Genomic DNA, 22,835 nt, shown 5'->3' on the forward strand with positions numbered 1-22,835 from the left:
AAGCATGTACAAATTATTTAACAATAAATAGCAACAGTTATCATTTTATCACGTTTTTATTTTGTCTTCCCGAACGGATCACCCTGTATATCTTGCAGAAACGTACTGGAGTTTCGATATTAACACAAGTTTATTTGGGGTAAAAGCGGCGGGCACATAGAACTGACATCCCTACTGCCATTAAATTCCGATTTTCCGTAACCTTAACCTTAACCTTAACCTTTTGTCACCCTCTGGACCGATCTGGCCTGTCATGGGGTTGACTTTACCTTTACATGTTTATTTGAAGGTAATAACTGTATATGAAAATGCTAATGGAAAAAATTGTGACTAATAACTCCAATAAATAAAAATGAATAAAAGCTTTATTAAAATATACATATGAACATAATAATGATAATGACATCTTAACATCGTCTGAAAAATAATTACAATAAAGTAAGATGCATTCACAAATGGGTTGCTCGTTCACAATTGATTAAGAGTAGGTTACTCGTTTTACTTTGTACTTAAAAGATGAAATGATATATTTTGTAGTTATTTTAGTAATCTAAGAAACCAAATAATGTCGTGTGACTGATTAGAAAATTTAAACATTTTCAAAATAAAAATTAACAAGTCAACAATTTAATTTCATTCATAGACACACTTCTACGTATTCAGGGAAATAATAATAATTCCAGGGCTTTATTTGAAACTAATGCAACTACTAGGTCTACAATCTATGTAAATTCTTCACAGGCAATACGCTTATTTCACATTAACTATACCATCATGTTTTGTAGTTGTGAATTGTATTATACATAAGACTGTTCGGAACTGAGTTACGATTTTTGTGACCAAGTAGAAGAACGAATTTGCTATCCAAGAGGACTATAATATAATAGTCCTCTTTTTTGCTAAAGATGTATGTAAAATCTAAAAATGCCAATTTTCGTAGTTACGTTAGTTTCACACTAAGCCCTCGATTCAAAACTATCAATTAAGATATTCAAAAAATGGCATTTGAAAAGTGATTTTGATACAATAATTACACATATTAAATTGTATATTACATATTTCAAAGCAATGAAACATTAACAATGTTTCTCAGCAACCCAACAGTAAACCCAGCGAGGATCGTGGTTATCCTAGTTTTGCCAAACCCTTATTTATAAGAGCAGGACCCAGTTTCTTAAAGATTTTCTTTCCTTTTTGCTTCAGTCTCCTAAAGAAGCTTTCTTCAGAAACATATACCTGCAACAAAGTCATATATTTCAATACAGCAAATAATTTTTCCTAACAATATGAGGAGGAGTTCTTGTATAGCATATTTCATGTAAGAATTAATATCACATTTTCTGAGTTTTCTCTTTTACACACACACACATACACACACACACACACAAACACTGCCCGTAACTCCAGATATATATATATATATTGCTGTTATTTATACTCGCTTTAACATCTCTAGTCATATCGCTAGTTAATCTTTTGGGTGAAATCCGAAGGTCTGTGTACTATTGTTGAGACTGGTTCTATTGTTGTGAACTAGATGGCGTCTGTAGATGTATTAACTGATTTGTTATAAATATGATCTTGGTGATGAATGAAGCCGGTGATATTCAAGGATGTCGTGGTCCGAATTTCCTGGATTTGCTTTACGGTTGAGAGAAAACCTTGAAAAACCTTAATCAGAAAATTCAACCCAACCGGGAATCGAACACGGGCTCTCTGCATAATAGACAGCAAGCTGACCCGTACACCACAGAGGTGGTCACTTTACATTATAATCTATTCTAATAAATATAACTGAAGTTTGAATATATACAGGATGGAAGTGATATAAATGCATAGATTGACGGGGGAAATAGAATGCATTAAAATAAAATACTGTAAAAACCTATTATGTGTTTTGTAATTAAATGCATGGTTAATTAGAAAATTTGACTGAAGTTTACGTAGTTTGGCAACAGCGCATCACCGACTTAACTATGAAAACACACACGCACTCGGTCTGAATAGCAGCGGTCCCTCTAGTCACCGCAGAGAGTTAACCGACTTCTTAATGGCAGAAAATAACGATGTGTTTATTCATTCATTTAGTGTTCTGCCCAAGGGCAGGTCTTTCACTGCAAACCCAACTTTCTTCAATCTTTTCTATTTTCTGCATTTAATCCTTGGATTTAATTTGCAAGAAAATAGTCCATTTTATTTAAAAACTAGATAGGTATAAATCATTCTTTATCACTTTCTCTAATTATAAGAGTAAAAATCAGAATCGTACGCATGGAACTTAACAAATAAAGCAGTGTTAATATTTGGGGGAAAATTATTTTTTCTGGGAAAAGTTTTAATTGGGGACTAACATGGTATTAGAATTTTTATTGCACTCTATCCAAGGAATAAACTATTAAAATATGCAGTTATATAACTTCCACCCGATATATATGCGAAATCAATTACAACAATTAATATAAATTTAATAAAATAGACATCGTAGCAGAAAATATTCATAAAAACTATTTTGTTTTTAGTTTATTTACACACGCTTTAATATCAATGGTTTCTAGTACACGACATAACTCTTCACAGAAATACATCACACATAATGTGTTTAATTTAGTGCGCACTTATTCGTCTCCATGTTCATAATTTGAATGACAGTACACAACAAGCAACTTTTCAAGATTAAAACACTCGCTCTTGTGACGTCTACTGGACAAAATTTATATGCCGAAAAGGATATCTCAACATGCACTGAACTGACTGGGATGTGCTTATACAGTACTATCCCGGCTATATTAAACCCCTCAGGAAGCTCACCACTGGTCCCACTTAGAACTTTATACACAGAATTAATGGTTTCATATCCAGGATTTCTTGAAATAACACTTTCTAGGTTCTCATATATTTGAGCAGCATACTTGCCAGGACTACACATAATATAGGCCCTAACTGTCAATTTAGTTGAAAGACTACAACGTGTTCATAATGTGTGTGTCCGCTTCATATGCAATACTCGTAAATTTGACCATATAACGCCATCTTTTGAAGTTCTTTTTGGGTCCGCCTAAAGGAACGTAGAATAGCACATTCCTTATCTGTTCTGTTTTGAATATTATTCACTTCTACTCCAAAATATCTGAGAACTCGCTTTGAATATCTTACAACGTTACGGAATCAATATCAGGCCTTATTATCCATTCTTCGTCACCGTACATCTTTCTATTCATCCTCTTTCACAGTGTCAGTTTGTCGTCTATGGAACTCCTTACCTCGTCATGTCAGAGATTGCCGAACGGTTAATCAATTTAAATTAAGAATTAAGAACTACATACTTTTACATGAAATCGATTTGTGATTGTTAGCCGATTTTTATAGGTTATTCTGCGTGTATATAAACTGTCATTTAGGCCTATCATAAAGTAGAATTAGGATATGAATTGTAAATAACTTAATTATGTATCATGTTTAGTTAATATTTCATTATAGCCCATGTAAGTTTGTTAATGTGAATGAAAATTATTTTTATATTTATGTATGACTTTCCTATTTCTGTCATTGTTTCAATATGTATTTTACTTCTGGTAGTGTGGAAGAGAAGGCCTCATGGCCTTAACTCTGCCAGAATAAATAAATAAATAAATAAATAAATAAATAAATAAATAAATAAGTAAATAAATAAGTAAATAAATAAATAAATAAGTAAAAAATAGTTCTTTGCATTCAAAAACAGGGACATGGATTCACAAAATGACAGACTGCTGGATTCCAGTTGTTGAATGGTATCTGCTACAAAAGTGAAATGCGCAGCGATATATGCTAAGTCTTCTTTAAGTCTTTTTTCTTGAAACACATACTGAGCTTCTTTGATTGACAGAGAATCATTCTCTGAAAATTCCTTAGCAATTAGTGCTATTTGTTCAAAGTTGTTCGCAAAGTATTTTACTGCTCTCAACCATGTCCCCCACCTCGTAAGGGGGTAGGGGAGTGTCAGGTAACTTCTCTCTAAATACAAAGATAATCCTAGACTGCGTGCTTCAGCCAGACATGTCGTCTATGTTATGCAGGAGAAGGGTAAATAATAAAGTAAACCGTTATCTGAACTCAAGAAGGTGACTGGTCGGTATGAACGATGGGACTAGTTAGGTAGAGGGTCTTAAGAATTCCATCACAATAGAGTGTCCGAAATCTTTGTATACTATAAGAACTATCAGTTTTTTTTCGGTTTCAAGCAAAAGAAATTAATAATGAGTGCTGTTAACTATATATGCCTATACAGAAAAGGGAAAAAAGAATAAATGAAAACAAAAAAAGGCACAAACTGTAAAAAAGGCAAATATAGGCAATATAAAACTTCACCACAACATTTAATTTTTCGTGATTCGTAAACATAAACTAACAGCCTTAAAATACGTACATTCAAACAAAACAGCCATTTTCCTAAACTTGTGATCCCTAGTAATCACCTTAAGGGGTAATATAGAAGTCGCCCATTCCTTCTGCCTTTATTATAGAGATATCAGGAGTCTGCCTTTTCGTTAGGGTAGCAGTAGCTATACTTAAACCATAAGGGATGATGAAATTGAAGAAAAAAGAACTTATATATAATGATGTATCGTTTTTAACAGATTTTCTGGCTATCGGCTGTATAACGGAGAGAGAATATTTTACTATATCTTCATTATCGTGATTCATGACCTATAATACGTGTTAATGAAACAATATTAGCCTGAACTCAAGTTTCATCTACTAACTGTAATGCATATTATAAAAGAGCAAAGATATTTGTTTTACAAAAGATCCATGTACTAACACGATTACGACGTCTATTCGAGTAATTTTTGTGTTAACGAAAATGAAGCTTTCCTCCACAACTTCAGAGAGAAAACTTTCTTGAAAATAACATATGGATAAATAGGGTAAATATAGAGTGGAAAGTAAGGTATTACATTAATTGTAAGATGTGATTCCTTAAAATATAACGATCAATACCATTTTCCTCGTTTTTGCGAGGTTTTTGAAGAAATAATACTTTTATGCCAACATTTCGATCGCGAATTTTACGAATACTGTTTAAAATATGGTATAATTTCTTGTATAACAACGAAGAGAACGTTTGTCATGTTCACGTTGCAGCAGTATTTTAATTAGAAAATTCACAGATTGATTGTCGAGTCACGTACAGAAGATCTAAAAATCTGGCATCGCTGTCGGGACGGCAGACAGTTCGCGTAGTATTCGCAACTGATCAAATATTGTGATGTTTACATTGCATTAGAGTGCAGCTGGACGTACAGCGATACAGTTTAGTTTATTTCAAAACTACGAGATGCCGGAGTTCACAAATCGTGAATGCTTAGACATGATACTGATTTACGGGGAAACATTTGAAAATGCTCCTGAAGCTGCCAGATTATATCAACAAAGATTTTCGAATAGAAGGCCACCAAATTCTAGGACTTTCGTTGCTACAGTGCGTAATCCCTAAGTATGAAGTAGGACGACCACGAACCAGAGATCAAGCTGAGGAACAAATGTTACATCTTGTAGACGATGACCCCACTATAAGCAGTCGTGAAATAGCTCGCATTGTTGACGCATCCCATTGGATAGTTCTGAGGATTTTGAAAGAGCAATAATTGTTGCGACCACATCATTTCCAGCGAGTCCAGTGTCTCACAGAAGCAGACTATGCCCCAAAACTAGAATTTTGTAATTGGTTCCTTGAACGGGGCCTAGATTTTCCGCACCTAATCTTTGCAACTGAAGAAGTCACGTTTAAAAGGCATGGTCTTTTCAACTTCCACAATAGCCATACTTGGGCGGAAGACAATCCTCGTAGAACATGTGAACATCATTTTCAACAGAGATTTGCTGTAAATGTATGGGCAGGAACCGTCAATGATTTCTTAATTGGTCCTTACATTCAACCCGCGCGCTAAATGGCGATTCTTATTTAGCATTCCTGCAAGCTATAATTCTAGATCTGCTAGACAATGTACCCTTAATCATCAGGAGGAACATGTGGTTTTTACATGATGGTGCCCTACAGCATATTACGCGTACAGTTCGTGACCATTTAAACCGTACTTTTCCTGGCAGGTGAATTGGACATTTTGGACCCGTTAGTTGGCCTGCTAGAACACCAGATCTAAATCCACTTGATTTTGGGGGGATATATGAGAAGAAGAATTTATAATACGGACATTCCGAATGTTGAAACTCTTCGCGAACGTATTTTCCAGGCCGCGGAAGAAATTCGGAACAGTGACGGACTACTGACCAGAGTTCGTCATAATTGGACTAGAAGATGTAAATAATATTTACGTATGAATGGTCAGCACTTCGAGCAACTGTTATGATCAAGGTTACAATCCATACTAAGGTTTTTTTTTTTCATTTCATAGTTATACTAGTTTTCATATTAATTCTGACTTTGATATTAACCATTCTACAATGCGAATTCACTATAACGCGTGCCGGCAAGCGCTGAACCTTCGTAAGCACTTTAAATAACTACACTGTACGTTTTGTTTTACCACTCATGTGGAGAGTGAAATATGAAGACAATGTATAATGATAGATTTTGTGCTAGGAATTAATATTATTTCATATAGGCTATCCAAAAAACTATTAAAATAAAATGCAAGTCTATATTAATTCTAAATAAATTATGATGTCATTGCATATTACCATTGAAAGCAGCAGCAGAAATACGAAAATATATTTGAAGTTCATGACTGTTGCGTCAAAGATCCTGTAACAAAAAACCTTTGGTAATAACATTATTTTAACATTAGAAATTTTAATAGGTATACATCAGAACATCACACACAGTAAAATATATTTAGCCTACGGTAGTTTTGTGATAATTCTGAACTAAAACAATAACTCTACACTCACTCAAAATTTTGTATTAACAATCTAAATAAATTTGTGCCTAGTCATATAATATTATTATAAGTGCTATATGTTCTCTTCCCAGTAACATTTGTTGCTCTTGAGAAAATGTCGAACTAATTTTACAGATTGTAACCGTTACTTTGTTACGAACTAATAGAAGTGGTAGAGGTGACCAATATAAACAATTTTCATATCGGAATCCATGTCCGGAAACATTTCGTTTGATAGTTACACACCTTGATGTGTATAGTTTTTTTTTTTCATTCTAGCGAGATAAATGGGCTATAGTAAATAATTTTTTCTCCTTTAATGGAAGCTTTTATACTGTGTAGATCCTTGTTTATAGCGTAGATTTCAATATCCTGCTGACATAGAACTCAATGTCAATGGAACTTCACCTCAGTTTAAACGTAGCTGTCCTTTGTACATGAAAATCTTGCTTGGCTTGGCTTTATAAGGGCTGCACCCGGGACGGATACGTACACTTAGGCACGCTTTGTCCCTAAACATGCGATAATTGTCCAAGTCTGATAGGTGACTTGGGTAGTGAATCCGACGCTGACAAGTGAGCTATTACTATTACTATTGCAAATGATGGGGAGGAGGAGGACGTTAGTGGAATGATAGACGGAAATAATAATAATAATAATAATAATAATAATAATAATAATAATAATAATTTATTTTAGCTGGCAGAGTTAAGGCCGTAAGGCCTTCTCTTCCACTCAACCAGCAAATAGAAGTACCCCGAGAAAAACCCCTGCAACTTCTACATTGTCTACCACAAATTCCATCACTACCTGGCCAGTGATCGAATCCGGGCCGCCTATCATTTGAGCCACAGAGGCAGCTGACGTTAATCTTATTTTAGTTAAGCATTACGCACTGTACATTTAGTAATTTTCTTTTCCTTAGTTTTTTGTTGTTATAGGAACACCATTCATTCATTTATTCATTCATTTATTTATTTATTTATTTATTTATTTATTTATTTATTTATTTATTTATTTATTTATATTTGTTATTGAACATAAGAGGCAAAGCCCATTACAGTGTTCAAGACTGACAAATTAAATTGCCTGTGACACCAATATAACACGCCAGGAATCTCTAAATGACTGTGTCATTCGATGAAACGGTATTGTAATGCATGTATTGAGACTGGTGGAAAATATTTTGAACACTGTAATGAGTACTAATAGACTGTATTTGAATCATTAAGTCAATATCTATTAATTAAAGGTTCATAATGGCTTAGTCAAAGGTTTGGGTTATTATTCTACAATGTTGCTTAGATCAATTAAAGTACACATAAAAGTTTCTAATTAAGTAGAACATTTTCCGTCATGTGTAGCTATGTGAAAAGTATTCATATTGATCCTCTTTCTACTAAACTTTCAAGTACTTTGTTTCTCCTTAAGAGATTAAAAACTGTTGTACCTGAAAACTATATTCGTGATGCATATTTTGCTTACTTTCAAAGTACTCTTACCTATGGAATATTGCTATGGGGCAACAGTACTTTTATAAATAGGGTCCTACTGCTTCAAAAAAGGGCCAACAGAATTATATCAAATGCAGATTTTAATGAACATTGTAAACCATTATTCGTGAAAAACAAAATCATGACTGTAATAAATTTATATATTTTAGAGTTAATTTTGTATGTTAAAGATAATCTTCCAACTTTAACATTATGAAATAATATTCATTCCTATGACACAAGACAAGGAAATTATTTTAATATCATAACATGTAGACTTGCTAAATCCTCCCCCAAAAAAAACTTTTGTCAAATATCATTGAAGGTTGCAAATATATTTCCATCACATATTTTTAATTTAAGCAGAGCTGCTCTCAAATTTTACACCTCTAGTTGGTTAATTTTAAATCCGTTGTATAATCTTGACGAATTTTTTTATTGTGCAATATCTTTGTAATTGTTTCATTTTAACTGATCTTGTATATGCATATTGTTTTTAGACATGTAATTTAAACTATTAAACTATCTCTACCACTCTCAAAAGTTCGTAACAAAGTCACAGTTACACCCTGTTATAAGATGTTTCTATATTCAGGACCTGAAATTGAATAACATATCTCTTTATTGGTATTTTACATATAATGCTAAGTTATTAAAATATATATATATATATATAATCGTACTCGTAGTAGTTGTGAAATACTCTTACGGAGAACCAGATTTCATTTCGGGGTCGCCTTTTCCTAAATTAACTCTCTTCTCCACAGCTGAGGACTTTGGTTCCCCCACTAAAATAATTAGTGGAAGCATTTTAAAAATACCATAATATAATCATAGAGACAGATTTTTTAATATCGATAGTATAATGCAACAAAATCCTACATCAAATGTTTATAAAAATGCCTGTTTGCAACACAATCGAAAATTTACTGCATTAAAGAAATAAATCCACATCACAGTATATTGATAGAGACAGAATGTCCTTGAAACTTCTACCATTCTCACTACACTTGTCGTCCGGCCTAGGACTAGACAAGATATCTAATGGAAAATGGCCGACTTACTCTTCAAAGGAATGAGTTCAAGAATTTTGGACTGATTATTGTTTATTATAACTTCTTCACAAGCTCAAAATTTGTCCGCCTAATTTAAATATAAAAAGATAATTTCTTTATTGTGGCCATAGATACGATGCGTATGACTATATCCTGTTACTGAAAAAGTATTAATACAACAGCATGTACGATTTTGTTGTAAGACTGCGAAATAATTGATTTTATCCCAACACGAATTTCGTTAAATTTAATTGAAAACTTACATAAAATTTCGTTGAAATTCTGTTCCAGATAAGTTTTTAAATAAACTTAGCACGAGATGTAATTGTTATTTCTAAATAAGCGTAAGTCTGTACAACTGCGAGATATACATCATACTTTCAACTAACATTTTATTATCCAAGTGAAATTATATTATACGCTATCTTCATACGTATAAAAGTAAAAAATCTAGAATATATATCTAGACTTTTACAGTACTTAATAATGTACAGTACGTTTTCAGTTTATCAAAAGAAATACTCTCGTATTATATTTTTCTGGCAATAAACTTATTTAGAGGAATTAGGAATTAATATTAAACTTATATTTATTACAATATATCAATATTTTTCTGGCAATAAACTTATTTAGAGGAATTAGGATTTAATATTAAACTTATATTTATTACAATATGAAAATGAAAGTACTATAAAAAAATCAACCCAAATCCAAAGGCCAGTATGATAACCACGAGACCATCATGGATGACAAGAGATGTTAGCAACAAACCAATATAGCATTACAATTAACTTAATGAATTTAAAATATTGTACTAACATAGGCAGGCTGAGGGCTAGATGAAGTTTATGAGCTCACAACAGAATAGAGGATGTAAGGGATATAAAAGCCATTATTTTAACTGATGATTGTTCATGTCATAAGGAAGAAAAAATGTCCTCACAATTTTTTTCTAATTGCAATATTTAACTGATTATTAAAGTTTACAATATTAGGCGTTTGGCAACGTTCCTGGATGTGGAGGAGGAAGTTTACAAGTACACAGTACAGTTCAAGCGGATAGCTACAGACATACCGGTACAAAACAGATGCTCTGTTCTAATGCAGGGGAGGACCAGAACAACTGTTGTTTAGGCTATATAAAACGAACAGCAAATACAAACTTTCAACCTCATTAATAGAACTTTATGGTAAAGTTTTATTTTATCTAACAATATTGGGAATATTGGTCCATTTTTTATTGTACCTACGTCTAAAAAATAAACAATAATGGTTTATTGCACAAAATCATACGAACTTTTTTTAAATGCAACATTTTAATCTCTCCCGCTTCCATAAAGCAGTACCATTTTTAAAGAAATTTCCGTTTGCGTGATTTTTGAAACAAGGTAAGGTAGTTTCTAATAATCGTTGAGAAACCGCTACAAAAGTTCGCCGATTAGGTAACCTTCATTGCGGAAAACATTGACGGTACATCCTTCTTGCTTTACTTGAATTACGACGACTTTCTCCATAAATTAATAACATAAATGATAGATCTATTCCTAAACTGTGAATGACATTGTAAGTTGTTTATCGAATACCTGGTACCGAACTGTCATCCGCTCGGCAGTAGAGCTATGGACAGGGAGCTTGAACTCAGCTGACATGTACGCACGTCTGTGCAGAGTACTGCTTGCTGAACACGTTGCCACGTCTCTTACGCCAGAATATTAACAAATTTAAGCATGCAATTTTATTTAATTTCACGAAAACGTAATAGAACACACAGATATTTATTTAAACTAATATTAACTCTTTGCTAGAATAAGGATTTGAGAAATATAAATGACACTCGGGAGGAAATTAAACGCAGAATAAATATGGGAAATGCGTGTTATTATTCGGTTGAGAAGCTCTTATCATCCAGTCTGCTGTCGAAAAATCTGAAAGTTAGAATTTATAAAACAGTTATATTACCGGTTCTTCTGTATGGTTGTGAAACTTGGACTCTCACTCTGAGAGAGGAACATAGGTTCAGGGTGTTTGAGAATAAGGTGCTAAGGAAAATATTTGGGGCTAAGCGGGATGAAGTTACAGGAGAATGGAGAAAGTTACACAACACAGAACTGCACGCATTGTATTCTTCACCTGACATAATTAGGAACATTAAATCCAGACGTTTGAGATGGGCAGGGCATGTAGCACCTATGGGCGAATCCAGAAATGCATATAGAGTGTTAGTTGGGAGACCCGAGGGAAAAAGACCTTTAGGGAGGCCGAGACGTAGATGGGAGGATAATATTAAAATGGATTTGAGGGAGGTGGGGTATGATGATAGAGACTGGATTAATCTTGCACAGGATAGGGACCGATGGCGGGCTTATGTAAGGGCGGCAATGAACCTTCGGGTTCCTTAAAAGCCATTTGTAAGTAAGTAAGTAAGTAATATTAACTCTTTGCTAGATATACCTACTGATGTAATTGTTTTCGTAATTTTACTAACGATATAAGCAGTATAACGCGAATAAAATAAGAGAAGAAATATTTTTTCTGGGAAAACTATCAAGTTTTGACCCTATGTTGTAGGGACATTTTTGATCCTGTAGATTGTCCCCGACCACTATGAAAAGGACGACACTTATACCTCTTACACCCTGTACTCTACGGCTTCAATGATAGAAGATGATGTGATTACATAATTATTTAAAACGTGTTAAACTATAGATTATATAAAATTAGCCTTCCCTTTCAAGAAATAAATTAATCATAATCTGAAGTAATTGTCTGAAAAAAAATAAAATAAAACCTATTTCTAAAATTACAATTTAATTTTAAAATATAATTTAACATTTACTTACTTCAGACGAAATCAAATTATTTCCTTATTTTCTTCAACCGTCAGTTATTCCCCTCAATCTCCTTTGTTTACTGTATGTAATCTTCTACAATAGCATGACTTCGTAATTCTTCGCTGGCACGTTTGGTGAAGCGACGATGCAAGCAATTTGGTTAGCCGCTTGTTTATGTCAGAATGCAATAGAGGAGAGATATTTTTGTTATAAAAGAACTAACAAGATAAGATCAGGGTGCAGCAGCCGGAATAAGGAAAAACGTAGCATATTATAGTAATGGGCAAACAGCATCCATAAAGGATGTGGTATTCCCCTCAGAAAGAAAGAAGAAAATAAGATAATCAAAAGTCTATTTCTAGATTACTTTACTCATGCCGACTTCCGGGGAGGACTCAAAAACAGCTTCAGTTATCTTTCAACTGTGTTTTATTTTACAAAAAAAAATCAATGCAATGAAATTACGCATATTATTCTCTTATACTTGGACATACAATACATAGCACTATATTTTACTATGTTGTATAACATTACATCTGTGCATGTATGTATGAATACATAGTTTTATATCTCCATTTAGTAACATGAAAAACGGCGATTATGACAGGGAACTTTCGTTTGTCCGCCATAAACCACAGTCTCGCGAGTTCTGGAAGTAGAAATTTGACGCTCTAATCTTACAAAAAATTACTATCACAGATATGATTAACAATAATTGAATTTTGGTTACCGGTATGCTCTATTGATATCGAGCCGCACTCGTACACCTAGGTTGCATTTGAGCATGGGTTCGAGTTCGATTGAACTGACTTCTTGGTTGGGATTTTTTAAGGTCTTTCACAACTGTAAAATGAATGTCATGTAAGATCATGGCGAATCATCTAACTCACTTTGTTCTTACCAATTATATCGACAGATAGCCTCTCAGATTTTATAATGTTGTTAAGTAACGGATATAAAAATGTTGAACATTTTTACATTCCTATTTTCAGACACGTAATTTTAAAGGGAATAATAAAACTCTACCCAACTCTACCAAAAAAAAAAATAATAATAATAATAATAATAATAATAATAATAATAATAATAATAATTCAATCCGTCGTTTCTGAGATAGAGATGAAGATACTGTGCTATTACTGCATATTTACTAGAAAACAAATCTATTGTTTGTCTGGTATGACTGGAGTTACTGTTGTGGAATTGTCCTGTTGCTTTATTTTTAAATTTTTATACACGCTTTAACATCTTAGGTCAAATCGTGTGTAGGTTCTTTAAGTAGCCCGGCTAACGAGAAAGCCAGGCTTCGGCATGAATCGGAGTCACGTGGTTATCATGTTCTAGTCATGGCTATCTTGACAATCGCTTAATATAAATACATGTTCAAAGTCCTAAAAAGCAAAGGAATTTTTATATTAAACTCATGTTAAACGTGCATTTATATATAAATTTGTTCAATGTTGGCCACGTTATGACTAAGAATGTGACGTCGCGTCGTAGCCTGTCTTTCTCGTTAGCCGCATTTGGGTATTTATCAGTAGGCCGTAAATTATTGTTGTGATTCTGTTTATATTGTCATTTGTTACAAATGGCATATATTCCTGTAATTGTATTATAGTCATTCATTAAATGTTATGTTTCTGGATCTATCTCATAAATTTAAGGAACGATTTATTCATTTATTCATTCATTCATTTATATATTAATTCATTCATTCATCCATTCATTCACTCATTTATTTATTTATTCGTCCATTCATTCATTCATTCGCACGTTCGTTTAATTATTCATTTATTTATTTATTTACTTACTTACTTATTTATTTACTGATTTATTTACTTATTTATTTATTTATTTACTTGTTTATTTATTTACTTATTTACTTACTTATTTATTTACTTATTTATTTATTTACTTATTTATTTACTTATTTATTTATTTACTTATTTACTTATTTATTTACTTACTTATTTACTTACTTACATATTTACTTACTTACTTACTTATTTACTTACTTACTCACTTACTTACTTACTCACTTACTTACTCACTTACTTATTTACTTACTTACTTATTTACTTACTTATTTGCTTACTTATTTATTTACTTACTTATTTACTTACTTATTTACTTACTTACTTATTTACTTACTTATCTACTTACTTACTTACTTACTTACTTATTTATTTATTTATTTATTTATTTATTTATTTATTTATTTATTTATTTATTTATTTATTTACTGCAGATGAATAGAATTTCTCATTCCCTTAAAAATGATGAGTCAGAATAAAGGGAGTGACATTTAAATTTCAAAAGTGTGAGTAGGTGAGGTGAAGGGATGGAACAGAAAATTAAATTAGCAGTGGTTTTGAACTTCACCTCAAAAACTAAAGCGACGTGTTTTCCCTCAAAATCATGTCCCCCTGCACATCTAAAATTATTCAAGGTGGAAAATTTTGAAATGAACATGGAAGTGTACTTAATTTATGTACAGACCCAGAAACAAAATTTAGGCCACCTGAATTTTCCAAGTTTCAGTTATAACCAGACACAGCATCTTGAGGACCGATGAGTTAAGTTGACTGCAACGCGGAGTATACACTGAGGCTTCGTTGCTAGTAGCAGAAGGTGGAGGTATAGAAACATCAAAACTCAAGAAGCATTGTTTACTGCTGAATGTATGTTGAACTTGTTTAGAATCAGGCACGGATCTTTGAGTTTTAATATTATACTCGTACAACTACTGTATGCTGGTCGTCTAATGAACATAAACCTACTTGCAAGGAACGATGGATTACATAAGAACATTTATAGAAAATTAAATAAATAATATATTAAAATGAAAGTAACCTAAATACATCTGTCTTATTTAATGCAATGTGCTATCGTAACGTATTTTAAAATAATTATGTTACATAGATTGGCAACTTTTTAGTTGTGCATTTTTCAATAAAAACTTTAAAGTGAAGATTTTGTACGTAGTTTAAAGAACGGGATGCCAGCCTTTAAAATAATCCCACACAAATATAGTTAAATTTTTATTGTTCATTTGAAGTAGAATTACCTATTGGCAGATCTTCACTTTCATTTTTCGATGCAAGTTTTCTATTTTCTGTGTGTTTTCTAGTGTTACAATGTCTCTGTTATATATTGACGTTTGTCATCCCCCATGTTTATGCTACACAGCTTGCAAGTATATATTCCTCATTCACTTCAAAACACTTGTCTCCAAATTCTGTCACAAATTGATGCTTCTTAGATCCCTTTTTCTTCGTCATGATGTACTACAGGTGCACTACATATTATGTATGTATGTATATATATGCGGATAAGTAGCGTACTGACGAGTAGTTACAAACTATGTGTGTCTCGTGGTGAACAAACAGTTGTTGTTTCATAGTGTTGCTCCCTACAGAGTCTGTTGTGTACATGTGCCGCTCTTGCAGCTATACACAACCACATGCTCCAGCATTCAGTTAACTTGCATACACAGTGTTCCCCTCAATCGGTCCTCAAGATGCCGTGTCTGGTTATAACATACTGTGAATGCACAGTAAGCACCTTTGAATTTTTTTAATGTCAGTGAACTAATGAATATCCTGGTTTCATTATGATACTTGCTTATGACTTTTAGAGAACCCGGAAGTTCACTGCCGCCCTCACTTAAGCCCGCCATTGGTCCCTACCACCCTATCCCACCTCCCTCAAATCCATTTTAATATTATCCTCCCATCTATGTCTCGAACTCCCCAAAGGTCTTTTTCCCCTTCGGCCTCCCAACTAACACTCTATCTAGTTCTTCTGCTACTAATGTTACCCCTTCTGTTCTATATAGACTTGTAACATTCCAAGTACCAAATCTCAAAAACTTTTTCCTATGCTGTGGTCGTGTCAGAGAATCAGTCCCATTCCGAGGCTTATTTTGGGGGTTCGTAACAAACTGTTCTTTACGGTGATGGGTTGTTAGCCCTTCGCCCAACCCCCAAGCTGAAGGACCACCCCTTATTGGCTGTCCGCGATTGCTTTTTCAATATATTCGCAGCTACCCTCCAAATCTGGAGGCCGCCACCTCTATCCGCAGCCTGAGGACGCGCCATGTCGTGGTGATAGGGTCCCACAATACATGGAGGAGGGTATATATAGTTTCATTCAATTCAGCCCTAGTTGTGTTAAAATCTTAATGCAGTCTGCAAAATGTGCTAATATGTAGCTTGATACATGCATTATTTAACAAAATGAAGTAAATGTGTTTAAATGCAAAACGAGATTTTTCATAAACATTAAAACTTTCAAGTTGATTTATATTTTTGGACTTAACACCTTTTCCTTGTAAGCCCACGATATATGTATTAGATCACTGAAGACATGCATCCGTAGCAAAGGATAGGGATCGGCGTAGTTGTAGATAACACACCAGTAAAGATAACCAGGCGACAGGAAGAAGTGACCCGAGGATGTCCTGTGGCTTCCAGTACCAGCAGCAAATACGGAATAGCACGATATGATATCGCTGACCGCGGTGAATGTTGTATGCAATGACTAAGGCTGCGGTCACATTGAAGGCACGCTTGGAAAAGGAAAATGCGTGCCCAAGCGTGCCTGAAGAAAAAAAATTAGTGAATATCCGTTTGAAACTATTGCTGGCGCGGCGAAGTTGTTCACACTGGAATCAAGTTACAAGCGCAAGCTTGTGCACGCTCGTTCACCCGTCTCCGCCGATCAAATAAATTTGTTTTTCTAGCACGCTTGCCTGTGTGACGTGATATTTGTAGCTGTTTTTGTGAGTGATTTACTTTTTCAAGTATGTACTCGTAATAAAATGTTTCTGGCATCATTCGAGAATAATGAAAGAATAACTCTGGCTGTTTAAGAAGATCGGGAGAAATTCGTTTATATTCTCCATCTTCCTCCCTGTCCTTAATGCATCCTCATCTATCATTAAAAATTTCAACACTCCATTTTCTAAAACTAAATGCTCTTCATTCGAGGAATCCATTTCGACAACTAGACTGGAAGTTGAAGCGGTTACTTGCATCCAGTGTGAACATCAACTTCTTGTCTATGCAGATGACGTGAATATGTTAGGAGAAAATCCACAAACGATTAGGGAAAAAGAAGGAAATTTTACTTGAAGCAAGTAAAGCGATAGGTTTGGAAGTAAATCCAGAAAATACAAACTATACGATTATGTCTCGTGACCAGAATGTTGTACGAAACGGAAATATAAAAATTGGAGATTTATCCTTCAAAGACATGGAACAATTCAAATATCTTGGAGCAACAGTAACAAATATAAATGACACTCGGGAGGAAATTAAACTCAGAATAAATATGCGAAATGCCTGTTATTATTCGGTTGAGCTTTTGTCATCTAGTCTGCTGTCAGAAAAGCTGAAAGTTAGAATTTATAAAATAATTATATTACCAGTTGTTCTGTATGGTTGTGAAACTTGGACTGTCGCTTTGAAAGAGGAACAGATATTAAGGGTGTTTGAGAATAAGGTTCCTAGGAAAATATTTGGGACTAAGAGGGATGAAGTTACAGGAGAATGGAGAAAGTTACACAACGCAGAGCTGTACGCATTTTATTCTTTACCTGTCATAATTAGGAACATTAAATCCAGATGTTTGAGATGGGCAGGGCATATAGCACGTATGGACGAATCCAGAAATGCATATAGAGTGTTAGTTGGGAGACCGGAGGGAAAAAACCTTTGGAGAGGCCGAGACGTAGGTGGGAGGATAATATTCAAATGGATTTGAGGGAGGTGGGATATGATGATAGAGACTGGATTACTCTTGCACGGGATAGGGACCGATGGCGGGCTTATGTGAGGGCGGAAATGAACCTGCGGGTTCCTTAAAAGCCATTTGTAAGTAAGTAAGTAAGTGACCACACTTTCAGAGCAAGCTTCTAGGCACACTTGGGTACGCAGGGGCTTCCATTTTACTTGCCCAAGCGTGCCTCCAATGTGATCGCAGCCTGAGGCGTCGTTCTAACGTTGCTTGGAAATATATAGATTAAAATAACAAACATGAGTAATACGAAAAGAATGGAGTAAAAAGAAGATGAAAGAATATTATACAACGAAGAAATTACGGTTCTAGGGAAAATATTTCGGATGGGCTCGATCTTGCATATTCAACTATTTCTCTGTAACAAATATATGAATATGAACATCCTAATACCAGTAAGGTAGGCTATAAGAATTCAGTTGAGAGAAATAAGTGTTTGCATTCACTCATTTATTGGTAAATGAAACAAGCATATTCAATAACGAAAGCAAAGTTGCTTTAAAATTGCTTGGTGGGCTCACCCGCTAAACCGGCACTGGAGAATAGAGAAGACTACAATAGAATATATCGCAATGGACAAGAGTAGAAAAAAATAGTCAAATAAAAAGGAAAGAATATACTACGGCAGAAAAGGACATAAAAGGATACAATGGGATGTAAAGGAATAAATTTGAAAATAATATACCACAACAAAAAAAGAAAGTGACAGAATTATATTTCATTTTAAAGAGCATAATGTTATATGAAAGAATAAAATAGAAACGAATATGCTACAATAGAGGAGAAAATAATAAAATCGCATGTAACAAAATATAGCATATAATACAAAGGAGTATAACAAAACAAAAAATATATATACGTACCGTACTGTAATAAGTAAAGATAAAGTGATCGCTATTAAAGGCCTAAGAGACCCACAGGGTAACGACAGCTTAAGTTTTCCACCTTTCCAGAAAATCGGAATTAGTAGCAGTAGAGATATCAATCCTACGTGTTTGCAGTCTTCACCATTGGAAAGTGTGGTTTCTCTAGGTGGACATAATGTTTATGCTATTACGGTAACTCCTGAGTGACTCGAGGACAGGTAAGATTAAAATAGATTCTTACACACAGAAAACTTTAAATATAAACAATAGGCTATTATATTACTTGATTATTTAAAATTTATTTGGTCCACATAAAATACTCTAATTTCATACACTTCAGTTTCTATTTGTCCACTGAACATAATGGTATTTTTAAGAGTTTTGTCGTAAAGATGAGTATTTTCCCGGGACCAAAAATATAGCACATATGGAGTAAAGATTAGTATTTTACCGTTGAGCTCACTGGAGCTGAGTTATTTTACAAAGTGTCACGAAATAGTGTTCCTGCGCTCATAATTTACCCATATTCGTTCGTTTCTTGTGTTTCTTAAAATAATATTTATATACCATATTAATTTTCATCTCGGAGAATTAACGAACAACGAGAGTGTAATGATTTAATATGTAGTAATAGTACGTACTTAGCATTCCATTATTTTGTAATCCAAATATTAACTATGCTCATTTGAATTGTATTAAAATAGATAAAACGAATAAACTATGCAATAAATGCAATGCAAAAAGATGGGGTAATGAGACAAATGGATTATGTTGCGCTGCTGTAAAAGTTGTTCCTCCTGAGATTCAAGAGTCCCACAACCAATAAAGAACTTACTTATCGGAGTACATCCATTATCAACACACTTTTTAAATAATACCTAGGTATAATACAGTACAACACCTCATTTCAAGTGGCATCGTTTCGTGCAAAAGAAATACATAAAGTCAATTCCACAGCGTCATTTAAAGTTCAAGCATAGGCTTATCATTTAACTGAAAATCTTCCAACTGAGAGTAAAAGCCTTCAGTTCTTAAAAGTATATTCCATTTCAGACGCTGACCAATTGCCTATTAGGTGTAATATAATATCAATCTCAAAAGTGGAATTGACTGAACAACTCCAGAAAATATTGCTGATAATAACAGTTAAATTCATAGTTTTAAACACAACTTTCAAAATGATTCAGGAGCAAACGACTTACAACATACAAAATGCTATTATTCACTAAGTAATTACAAGCCTGTATTTAGATTTAAGTCAATATTTATATCTAACAAGTGCAGCGAAGCGCACAGGTATGGCTAATGTATAATAATAATGGAACAGGAAAAAGTGTAATGTGTCATACAAGAATGGAACAGAATGGAACAATGAGTATAATAGATTATAAAAAAATTAATGGGAAATGAGATAGAATAGAATAGAATAGAATAGAATAGAATAGAATAGAATAGAATAGAATAGAATAGAATAGACACTGTTAATGTACAATGAATTATATATAACAGAATGGAACAAGGAAGGAGAATAATGGGCTGTAACAGAACATGAAAATGTGTAAGATAGAAAGGAATTCAACAGAACAGAACATACGCTACTAATTTACACCAGAGCGGAACAGAAAATAGTATAGTGGGCTATAATAGAACAGAATAAGAAAGAGTATAATTAGACAGAATAGAATATATACTGCTAATGTATAACATAAATTGAAGAGGAAGAAATATAATGGCCTATAATAGAATAGAGGTTGGAACAAAAAAAGAATGCAATGAGATATTATGAGATAAATAAAAAGTAAAGAAAGACATGTAACAGAATAGAACAGAAAATAACAGTGGCATAACAGAAAAAGTTTTAATAAACACAGTGAAATAGAATAAAAGATACAGAGAGAAAAAATGAAATATAATGAGTTTGTTTACAAATTGGAACGGATTTTTGTTGTTTTCGCCCGGCATACGTGTTCAGAGAACATTTCTACTGTTTTGTTACTTCATTGTTTTCCTAAAGTGTTGCAATTATTGCTATCGCTCTTATTGGCAATAGCAGAGGACTTCATTATGCAGTTCTAGCTGTATGCCGCTTTTGTAGCTTAATTCCATCTACGTATGTAGTGGCCCAGGGCCCTTTCCCCGGCCAGGACATGATATAATTCTGTGGTGAACAAAGCAGACGTTACAGAGATTTTCTCGAGTATTTCCGTTTCTCTCTTTCATTCCACTAACACTCTTCACTTCCTCCTAATTTAATATATCTACAATAGTTAAAATAAGTTAGAGTTTTGAGGGTAGTACGCATCTCCTATGCTAATATAAGATTTAAGCGCTTACGGCTTCGGAACCTGGAGTTCATCAGGTATTCGTCTGGGGACAGGACCCGGCTCTATCAGGACTCAGGTAAGATTGCCCGCCTGTCAGCATCGTATTCACCAATGTTACCCAGACCACCCGTACTAGGAAAATCATCGTATATATGCCTATAGGGCTCATGTTCCTCACAACGTTTCAAGTCTTCTTGCATTATGTACAGTAGTAGCAAAAAAAATCGGACCAACCCTTGTAGCTGATTTCGGAGTCTTGTGCACTCCATAACACGATAGACTGGTAACCAAGACTTTCGTGGTTCGAATCCTGCCTGGGAAGGAAATTTTTTTTTGTTCCTTATTCAAATTTATTCCCAATATTTTTCGATTGCAGCGATATTTTACTACTTAATTAACTTATTATTCCCAGAATATAAATTTTACCAGCAATCGAAAAGTATTGGGAATAAATTTGAATAAGGAACACGAAAAAGTTTCATTCCCAGGCAGGATTCGAACCACGAAAGTCTTAGTTACCAGTCTATCGTGCCCTGGAGTGAACAAGGCTCTGAAATCAGCTACAAGGGTCGGTCCGGTTTTTCTTGCCACTACTGTGAGCCAATTCCAGTCTGTTTTAAGTGAGATCAGAAGTGCCTCGTAGTGATTAACTTGCTCCGATTGGACTGTTCGTTGATAAAGATGGCTATCACACAACCCGATGTGAGTGCGCACTAGCTGGTGGCTACCGCTGCTTTGCGTTCTTGCATCGCTACTAAAAGAATAAAACCGCGAGGCAAACAACAAGCGAAGTTGGCGCGAGAGACGGCCGTGCGTGGCAGCCTCGCTTCGTGGATATGTAGCTTTATACAACAGTTCAAGAATCTCTCGAGAACACTTAAATCGGGCAAGAAGCGTAAATCCCATTATTGTCAATTTCTCGATATTCATGGCTTGTAAAATCGGTATAGAAGAGCAGTGGAAGGCTAAACCAACTGCAATATATGCTGTGACAGATCACACTCACTCACTCCCTGACATCTGGAAATTTTATGAAGAGCCGGATTCGGCGAACAATACATAATACAAATGCTGCATAACCGAGTCTGCGTGCCAACAGATGAGACAGATGAGCTACAGTATATTTTTAGATTTATATTGGGCGTGAAGCAAACCAAAGGGACTTAACGTGTTATTTTCCAAATCGGCTCTAAAGTCTTCCCTGACACTAACACAGCTGGTTCCGAACCTCCACCACCGCTGTATGCACATTTCTTAAATCATGACTAACGAAAAATCGGTCATCATGCCTTTAAATTCATATATTCTCCCCAGTCTAAAGTTTCTTGAGTAATTGAGTAACTGAATTTCACGGCTTCTTGAATTATGTACTCGCACAATACAGCAAATAGAGAAAAGGCTGTATAATGGAGGTTTCAAATGTTTGTCAACCAGGACGACAGGCACTGCAAATTCTTCGTGGCTTAAATGCTTCTTCTAAATTGAATTCAGCGATGAAATTACAAAACACAGCTGTTGCGAATGATGTTATTCAATTACCAGAATGCAGACGCGCAGTAAAACAGCTGAAAGTCTTTGTGATCGTC

At 34.2% G+C, this 22,835-nt stretch overlaps 1 long non-coding RNA gene across 1 annotated transcript; it reads right to left on the reverse strand.

Moving 5' to 3' along the window:
* Positions 1-347: 347 nt before the first annotated feature.
* Positions 348-12,456, reverse strand: LOC138706147 (uncharacterized). Its single transcript, XR_011333917.1, has 3 exons — positions 12,270-12,456; positions 6,682-6,745; positions 348-1,236 (listed from the first exon to the last, which is right to left on the reverse strand). It is a non-coding gene; the product is annotated as an uncharacterized lncRNA (long non-coding RNA).
* Between the last annotated feature and the right edge of the window lie 10,379 nt (positions 12,457-22,835).

Source organism: Periplaneta americana, chromosome 9 (genome assembly GCF_040183065.1).
Source record: "Periplaneta americana isolate PAMFEO1 chromosome 9, P.americana_PAMFEO1_priV1, whole genome shotgun sequence".
Taxonomy (NCBI): domain Eukaryota; kingdom Metazoa; phylum Arthropoda; class Insecta; order Blattodea; family Blattidae; genus Periplaneta; species Periplaneta americana.